This window comes from Hyla sarda, chromosome 12, assembly GCF_029499605.1.
Source record: "Hyla sarda isolate aHylSar1 chromosome 12, aHylSar1.hap1, whole genome shotgun sequence".
In the NCBI taxonomy this organism is placed as follows: Eukaryota; Metazoa; Chordata; class Amphibia; order Anura; family Hylidae; genus Hyla; species Hyla sarda.
In genome coordinates, this window is record NC_079200.1 from 14,902,976 (window position 1) to 14,912,784 (window position 9,809).

A 9,809-nucleotide genomic window follows, 5' to 3' on the forward strand; every position below is an offset into this window, starting at 1 on the left:
GCTACAAAGTGATTGAAAAAAACCTTTTTTGGACAGGTCACAGGTATTCTTTTAAGGGGTACTCCAGGGAACTGACATTTATTTACTATCCACAGGATAGGGGATAAGTGTCTGATGGCAGGTTGTCTAACCACTGAGACCCTAGGCTGCTTACATGTTCTTGATGTGCCCTGGTCCTCTAAGTGACGGACCGCTCAGCCAATCACCAGCTGCAGGGATGTTACGTCTCATCAGGGATGTCAGGGCCATTATGTGTTCTCATTATGTGTTCTTTCATGCTGCAGTCTATCCAAATGATAGGGGATAAGATGTCTGAATGTGGGGGTCCCACCCCTGGGTACCCCCACAATCTTGGCTGCAGCACCCCAGACATCCGGTGCAAGTTCCGCTCGTGATGTCACGGCCACGCCCCCTCGATGCAAGCCTCCGGCAATGCATCCGAAGATCTAAACGAATGCCAGGTGCAGCAGGGAGATTGCGGGGGTCCTGCCGCTTGGGAGCCCCGCAATCTCCCTGCTGCACCTGGCATTCGTTTAGATGTCTAGGGGCGGAGTACCCCTTTAAGGCGTTGAAGGGGTTGGCTGAATTATTTAAAAACGAAAACATTACAGCTGTTATTTTAACTGCCAATCCGGTCTTCCACGCCACCTTGGTACATTCTACAGCCAGTCTCTGTGAATATGACTTATTTGGGGTTTTATCATAATTAACAGGCCATAAAAAAATGCATAAAAGAGTACCTGTCATATATCACAAAAATAAATTTATGTTACTTAGTACCTAATCCTAATCATGTACATATAATTGTTATATGTCTAGCACCTATATTTCTCACGCAAATACCTTCTTTCTTTGGCTCACTTGCTTTGTCATTCTGTTGTCCAGAGGGGGTGTGTCCTCACTCTGCATGACTCATCTTCTTTCCTGAGTCTGCTGTGCTGTGCTGGGTCTCTTCATCCAGTCACTGCAGGCTGCCCTGTAACCCCCTCCCCCTTTTCATGCTGCAGTCTGATAGGACAGGAGTGAGCACAAATGAGTGCAAGTCCCTCTCTCACTTCCTAGACTTTGTCCCAGCCTGTGCTTCAGCTGGGACAAAAATGAGGCTGCAGCAGGACAGGGTTATGTTCTGGATGGTACGGGAACCCCTAGTGGTCATTTTATAAGCCATGATTTCCATAAAAAGGAGATAATATTTCTTATTAAGTACAGTATATGAGAAAGGTTAACATTTTGGCAAGTTGTACAACATATAAAAAGTTTTTGAATCCAACAGCGCCCATTTAAGGGTTTTTAATGAATTTTTTTACCAATTAAAATCCATATAGTAAAACTCACTACCATAATACTACATTGTGGAATGAACTTCAGCTCAGTGAGTGACAGAATACTGTAATGTTTTGCATTTTAACAAGAGAAAAACTTGGATGTGCTATAACCCAAGACGTCAGGCCAGGCCGGGATTTTTTTTGTAATGCTAACATCCCATTCATATGAAACCTAATCTCAGAAGCATACCGACCCGCGTCTACATATCTACTCATTAAAGTGCCGGTCTGTTTGTCGAGCGCCATAAAGTGTTGTTGTTGCTGGCATCCAGCGCGCAGGCAGAAATTCTCTTTCGGTCATGCATCCCACCAATTTATCATGTAAACTTCAGTTTTCGCAGCTGGAGCCAACTTGCAACTCGAGGAATAGTTATTTGGAAAGGATGGATGAGCCAAAACGCAGTTGTGTGAAGCCCATAGGACCTTTTTTTTCAATTGCCTGAACCACTGTGTAACTTCTCATCTATCTTCTCCAGTGTCAAGGAGCCCATTGTTGAGGAAGAAAAGACAAGATCTGGGACCACACGGGTGGAGGTTTTGGGGTTTCTGGACCAACATTCGCACTGTTAATGGAGAAGCCTCGGTGATCGTAGCTGGGAATTGGTGGGATAAAGGGTTGTTGAAATATTTTAATAAGACGCAGAAGACATCTCCAAGGTTTCTTCAGGACAATGTACCCAGTAGATGTTCAGATTCTAACGTGTCAAAAAAAAGATGAATAGTGGAGACATTTGCACCATTATTAGCAGATTTATGTCTATGGAAGAGGACTAAACCACATTCCCCAGAAGTACACAATGTACAGTAGCAATGTAGGAGGTAGGGTGGACCTATCCTTACTGCCTATATAAGGGTGGGTTCACACTATGTTTCTTACATATGGTCACAGGATCCGGCTGGGGGGAGTGAAAACTTGTCGCTCCCGTATCCGAGCTGGACCCGGCACGTATCTCATTCAATTGAATGAGCTGACATAGGCTGGGCTAATTTTTGCCCTGTATCCGGTTTTCTGACCTGAACTGAAACCATGGTTTACCGCGGCTTTTAGGTATGGTTACAAAACCGGATACAGGACAAAAATGAGCTTCCCAGAGTCACTATCTGACTCAGGTCGGCTCATTCAGATGGGTCCGGCTGGGATATGGGAGTGCCCGGTTTTTACCTACCACAGCCGGATCTGGTGACTATATGTAAGAAACGTAGTGTGAACCCACCCTTAGTGACTCTAGATACTTCCAGGAGAAATTACAACATGAGGCATCGGTCTAGTCCAGAGTATTAGGATGTGTCATCCATAGGCAGGTACATGTACACATAAGCTAGAAACCATAAGCTGGTTTTCTTTGTGTCATGGATTCAGGATGTAGGACTTGGCAAGGTAGAGGTCATTCTTGTGGTGAACACCAGGTGTTCTAGGGAGTCAAGCCAGGCAACGATCCAGAAAACAAAGCTATGCAAAGTAGATCAGAAGGCCTCTTCCTGGCAAACCAGTATGATGTCCTTTACCGATGAGGGGGCAAGAACCTTGAAACAGCTATGTACAGATAGGTGTCTCTGAATTTTTGGTTATGTTGAAAACTTCTAGTCATGTTTTAAGAACAAAACAAAAGGAGTGACCCATAGTCACAGCTATTCAAAGACAGGCCCAATGCTCAAAACCCAGCAGGCAGAGGTGTAACTTGTAGCTGCTGGGCTACGATGTGAAAAATGCAACAGGGCTCCATGTGCCAATTATAAAATTGGTCTCTTATGGGGCAGATCAAGTGTAGCCTTTTGGCTAAGATCAAGTGTAGTATCTGTTCTCATCAGTTTCATGCTGGTGGCAGGCGATGCCAGTGTGGAGCTGGTGGGGATGGGTGCTGCATGGTAGGGAGCAGGTGTACCGGGGCGTTCCGGGGCTGGTTCTGAGGAATCAGCTCGACGGCTGCCCCGATGTGACCTGTTTCTTCCTGGTCTGGCCATGAGGCTGAGAGGGTCTGGAGCCGAGGTACCTTAGTGCCTCGGGGAGTGGTGACCCCAAGGTGCCGAAACTCACTGGGAGTATTGGCTCACTGAGCTGAAGCACGGGCACCATGATCTCTTCACCTTGTGGCACTCACCTCTTGATTCCCTGCCTTCTGGTTAGGATCAGAGAAATGTTTATAGATCCGGGCAGTATATCTGCACACATCCACTTATTTATTTATTTTTGTCTCACTGTGTCACTTTTTGCGTGTTGTGTGTTCACAGGATTTGTCAGGATGCGGTAGCCCTTCTGGGTGTCCCTCCTGGCGGTCTAGGGGAGGTGTGTGTGGCCATTAGGTTCCGCACCTCCCTGCAAACACCCCGGGTACTCCTGCTTTGGCAGGGTACCGACCGTTATCGGCTCTGCATGCAGATACCTTGGGGGATGCCAAGGGGGATGCCGGGAGCATTTGTGGTCCCTTAGTAGCTTCGGTGAAAAGGGACATCGAACCTGGAACCTCGCAGGTACCTTTTGGTCCAGAGGCGAAGGGTAGGTTTGTTGGGGGGCCTCTCTCCTATCGGAGAAGGGCTTGCGATAGACCGCATCCTTTGTGCACGTTTTTTTTAGTGTAACACATTTGCACTTTTTCTTGCACTTTGGGTGATTCGAGAGCACGTTCCTCGGCTCTTAGAATTAAAAAGATGTGCCCCTTAAGTACCAGGGCCCCGATGCAACTGCTACCTCTGCACCCCCTATAGCTGCACCCCTGCCAGCGTAATTCTCAATTGATCCGGCTACTGCATATTTGTTGTCTTAATTCATACTTGAGATGCTTTACGCCAACCCGATACCGGTTTCCCATGGACTACCCAGACTCATGTGGTGTAGACCATACACCGCACACTGCATCAACTTGGTCTGCATGGCTGTCATCCCAGAAGAAAGCCACTTTTAAAGGGGTACTCCACTGCTCAGCATCTGTGGTGCATCCTCAAATGGAAGGTGGAGAGTACAAGGTCATCAACATGTCATCATGGAGGAGGAAGAGGACTTCAGGGATAACCTGTCAAGATCTGGTGAACTCCATGTCCAAGAGTCTTAAAGGGGTACTCAACTGGAAAACATTATTTTTTTAAATCAACTGGTGCCAGAAAGTTAAACAGATTAGTAAATTACTTCTATTAAAAAATCCCAATCCTTCCAGTACTAATCAGCTGCTGTATGATCCACAGGAAGTTCTTTTCTTTTTGAATTTCCTTTCTGTCTGACCACAGTGCTCTCTGCTGACACCTCTGTCCATTTTAGGAACTGTCATGAGCAGGAGAGCTTTGCTATGGGGATTTGCTCCTACTCTGGACAGTTCCTGACATGGACAGAGGTGTCAGCAGAGAGCACTGTAGTCAGACGGAAAGGAAATTCAAAAAGAAAAGAACTTCCTGTGGATCATACAGCAGCTGATTAGTACTGGAAGGATTATGATTTTTTAATAGAAGTAATTTACAAATCAGTTTAACTTTCTGGCACCAGTTGATTTAAAAAAAAAAAAAAAAAAAATATGTTTTCCAGTAGAGTGTTTTCCAGCTGGAAAATAATGGCGGGCATACAAAATATTATGGACACTTTGGGCCCAATTTCGACATTTCCACTTAAGGAGACTGTGAAAGCTGGGGGGCACACATTATACGTGCCACCAAGCTTTCCCAGACTCCTAATGAGCGTTGCTTTTCCTCTCCTGCAAGGTTTAGGTAGGAATACCTGGGTACTCAGCTAGTGAACTATAATAACCAGTTACAGTGAGTCCAGGTAAACACGTACAAATAATAATAGCGATCGATTACAGTGTAACTCGGACTTAAAGGGGTATTCCTGTGGAAAACTTGGTGCCAGAAAGTTAAACAGATTTGTAAATTACTTCTATTAAAAAAATCTTAATCCTTCCAGTACTTTTTAGCTGCGGAATACTACAGAGGAAATTCTTTTCCTTTTGGAACACAGAGCTCTCTGCTGACATCACAAGCACAGTGCTCTCTGCTGACATCTCTGTCCATTTTAAGAGCTGTCCAGAGTAGGAAAAAATCCCCATAGTAAACAGATGCTGCTCTGGACAGTTCCTAAAATGGACAGAGGTGTCAGCAGAGAGCACTGTGCTTGTGATGTCAGCAGAGAGCTCTGTGTTCCAAAAAGAAATGAATTTCCTCTGTAGTATTCAGCAGCTAATAAGTACTGGAAGGATTAAGATTTTTTAATAGAAGTAATTTACAAATCTGTTTAACTTTCTGGCACCAGTTGATTTAAAAAAAAAAAAAATTATAATAATTCCACCGGAGTACCCCTTTAACTAAAGAACAGGCTTCCATATTTTTTTTACATTTTTTTTCTTCTTTTGTTTTTTTTTACTCAAGTGTACAACGCCAATAGATTCTAGGAAACAAGCGCATGACAGTTTAATGGCGCCGTCGTACTCAATAAAGAACATACGCTATTTATTGTTTGTGAAAGGAGCCATATTAATTTCCCATAAAGCAGGAACTGCAGAGATACAATGGTTTAGTAATGAATGTAATAAATGTCCGGGATATCACTGTCATTCCATGTTTTAGGGCTGCAATATATTTTCATGCCAGTAATAAGAAGCCTTCATTAGACGATTCCCGTTGGGAACTCTAGCACTGTAAGGAAGTATTCCGAACTGCAGGTAATAACTTTCCATCATTTCCATCCAATTTGACCATAAACAATTGGCAAAACATAACGCTTGGAGCGCTAACATTTATTGGAAAATGACACCACAAGATTGTCTCTGGGAGCTTCGAAACCTCAAAAAAAGCAAAAACCAGAAGCTCATTTGGTGACTCTAAAGATGTTCTCGACTATTCACATCCCATGGATAAATCCTTAACCCCTTAAGGACACAGCCAATTTTATTTTTGCGTTTTCGTTTTCTTATTCCTTTTTGCCTTTTAAAATCCATAACTCTTTTATATTTCCATTTGCAGACCCTTATGAGGGTTTGTTTTTTCTTGACTAGTTGTTCTTTGTAATGCCACTCATTTTACCCTTAAAGGGGTATTCCAGGAAAAATCTCAACTGGCTCCAGAAAGTTAAACAGATTTGTAAATTACTTCTATTAAAAAATCTTAATCCTTTCGGCACTTATGAGCTGCTGAAGTTGAGTTGTTCTTTTCTGTTTAAGTGCTCTCTGATGACACGTGTCTCGATAACCGCCCAGTTTAGAAGAGGTTTGCTATGGGGATTTTCTTCTAAACTTGGCGGTTCCCGAGACGCGTGTCATCAGAGAGCACTTAGACAGAAAAGAACAACTCAACTTCAGACGCTCATAAGTACTGAAGGGATTATGTTTTTTTTAAAGAAGTAATTTACGAATCTGTTTAACTTTCTGGAACCAGTTGATATATATATATAAAAAGTTTTTCCTGGATAACCCCTTTAAAGGGGTACTCCGCTGCACAGCGTTTGGAACAAACAGTTCCGAACGCTGGAGCCGGCGCTGGGAGCTCATGACTTCATAGCCCCGCCCCCTCATGATGTCACGTGACAGCCATCGCGCCCTCCCATAGACTTGCATTGGGCGGGGCGTGATGTCATGAGGGGACGGGGCTATGACGTCACGAGCTCCCGGCGCCGGCTTCAGCGTTCAGAACAGTTTGTTCCAAATGCTGAGCAGCGGAGTACCCCTTTAAATGCTCGGTAAACCCCCCCCAAAAAAAAAAATTTGTGTATGGAAATTTTAACGAAAATCACACTTTTGCTAACTTGGAAGGGTTTCCTTTTCACTCTGTACACTTTACAGAAAAAAATTACATGCTTTCTTTATTCCCTGGGTCAGTATGATTAAAATGATACCCATGGTTACATACAATTCTATTATTGTACTTGGGTTTCCACTTGGGTTTTTTTCTGGCAGTTTTTGGATATCTGCCACTGCAGTTTTTGAGCCAAAATCAGAAGTGGATTCAGAAGGGAAGAGAAGTATAAGTCCTTCCTTTATATATCCTATTCCTTTTTATGTCCTATTCCTTTTGAATACATTTCTGGCTTTGGCTCAAAAACTGCAGTGGTAGTATTCCAAAGACTACCAGAAAAATAAAAATAAAAAGTGGACACTTAAACAACTACATTGACACGGTCTGAAATGGCAGGAGGTGCTCAACCACAAGTGCAGTTGTGTACCTACGCTGGGGTGGAAGTCTTGCACTTGTGTTGTCAAGGATGGGTGCAGATGAGGCCTTAAAATGTGTGTGAATACTGCTGCTGTATACTGCTGAGTGCCGGCACAAGGAATACACACCAGACAGAATGTTGGTATGATATCTCCTTCTTAGCATACTGGCAAAGCAGCTGCCCCAAGGAGTTCTGTTAACTAAACATAAGTACATTGTTTTTACATTTGACAAAAAGGGGAGGTTAGTCATCACGTCAAAATCATCATGTTATATTTTGATTGGTCATTTGTGTTTTGTGTCTGTATATATTAGCATATTAATCCCAGATCCTTGTCCTTCTATACAATCTTCAAATCTTTTGTCTTCTGACGTCTCATCTTGGTCCTTCTGGCATCATCCCAAGGTCTTTTTCTTAGTCACGAGCAGATAGCAAGCTGGATATATAGGTTAAGAGTAGGTAACAAATATCTTTTTTCAGCATTAGAAATGGCATATAAATATATAAGTATTAATATATATTGATCGGCAGTCAGAATCATTTTTATCAACTTGTCAGTGGTCCGTTGCTATTGACGATCCCCAGCATGATGTGCATACAATGGAGGATGCCTGCAGACGGTCACAAGTACCACAATATAGGTTCAATCCTGTGGTAGATGTAAACAATGACATTAGCTAACCCTCAAAACTGATGTAAAGTTGAGACATTAGCCAGTATATCCTTATATGAAGGACATACCTAAGCCCGCACACCAAGGCCTTGGTGTGCGGGCTCAGGTATGTCCTTCATATAAGGATATACTGGCTAATGTCTCAATTTTACATCAGTTTTGAGGGTTAGTTAATATATACATAACGCACTTACATTTAAAAGTGGTGCTCATCTTCTTGCCCGCAGGCTGCTTCATACTTAGGACCACTAGGGGTCTGGAGCGTCAGCCCTCTTGGGACCCACACACAAAGGATGATGTCACTCATTCTGCATGTGTGCATCCCAAAGGGAGGGAGGCTCCGGACCTCTAGTGGTTGCAGGCATGAAGAAGAGGGAGAGAGAGAGTTGACTGTGGGGAAACTGGGAGAAGGTGAGTATATATTTTTTATTTAGCAATGGGGCACAGGGGGAGCCTACTTTCTGGGGGCTATCTATAGGAGGAAACTACCTACTGTAAGATTATGCACAGGGGGAAATACCTACTGGGAGCCTATCTAGAGGGAAAACATATATACATGGGCTATTTACCTACTAGGGGCATTCTGCAGGGGGAACCTACTTACTGGGGACCTATCTACCGGTGAACCTAATCTAATCAGTACATATATACCGATAAGCCTACTTACACTGGGCCTATATGCTGGGGGAGATACCTACTGGGAGCCTACATACTGGCGAACCTACCTAACTAGGGAACCTACCTACTAAGGTCCTACATTCTGTGAACCTATCTATTGGGGCAGAAATAATGGGGAACCTACATACTGGGAAATCTAACTACTGGGGGCCTACATACTGGGGAAACTACCTACTCTGGCTATATAATGAGGAAACTACCTAGGGCGGCATCTTATAATGCAACTGCTGAAACTATTTACTGGGAGCACCTGTATTCTGTAGAAACTACATATTGAGGGACCTGTCTTCCTACTGGAGCAGTCTACTTACTGGGGTTGACATACTTACCCCCTTCCCTCCCAACTCTTTTTTTATTACTCTTTGAATCACCATAGATGCAGGAAAGGTAAAGCAGGTGATGAAAAAGTGTGGAGCCTAAGATGTTTGTCTGGAAGGTTCTGCAGAGATGAGTTGTGGCTGAAGGAGGTCATCCTGGCGGACTGCGTTGGATGAACACACAAAAGAACTGGATGTAACTGCACTATAATCACTTATACAGTCTTCAGAAACTCGGTATCTACCCCTGTATGAGCGATGTATGAGGAATATTGGTCTGTGTACAGTATTTTTGTTTATTTAGTAAAAGTATGGTGATAATGTAGTCATAATGTGGATGGATTATTTTTTTAACCCTCCATCCCTTGAGAAATTCCTGCCTGCCTACACCCCTGGTTCTCTTAGTACCATTGACGTCTGGATCTGTGCTGAACAAAGTTACATCTGTAAATCTACAATGTAAGCGGTAGCTACGCAAAGTCTACCACCGGCCTGAAATAACATCCGCATCAACTCCCCTATTCATACCAATATGCTCCAATCCTGTAAGAGTCACAAATATAAATACTCAAGGAAAACATCATGATACGTTACTTCCTAACTAACAGCTAGTGAAAAAAGTCCAATGTTCTTAATAGGGAACTGCATCAATGAGCACTAAAACGTCATGGTAATGTGCGCTAGGATGT

At 43.4% G+C, this 9,809-nt stretch overlaps 1 pseudogene; it reads left to right on the plus strand.

The window, feature by feature from the left end:
• Positions 1-3,083: 3,083 nt before the first annotated feature.
• Positions 3,084-3,173, plus strand: LOC130297130 (U2 spliceosomal RNA; annotated as a pseudogene).
• The last annotated feature ends 6,636 nt before the right edge of the window (positions 3,174-9,809 follow it).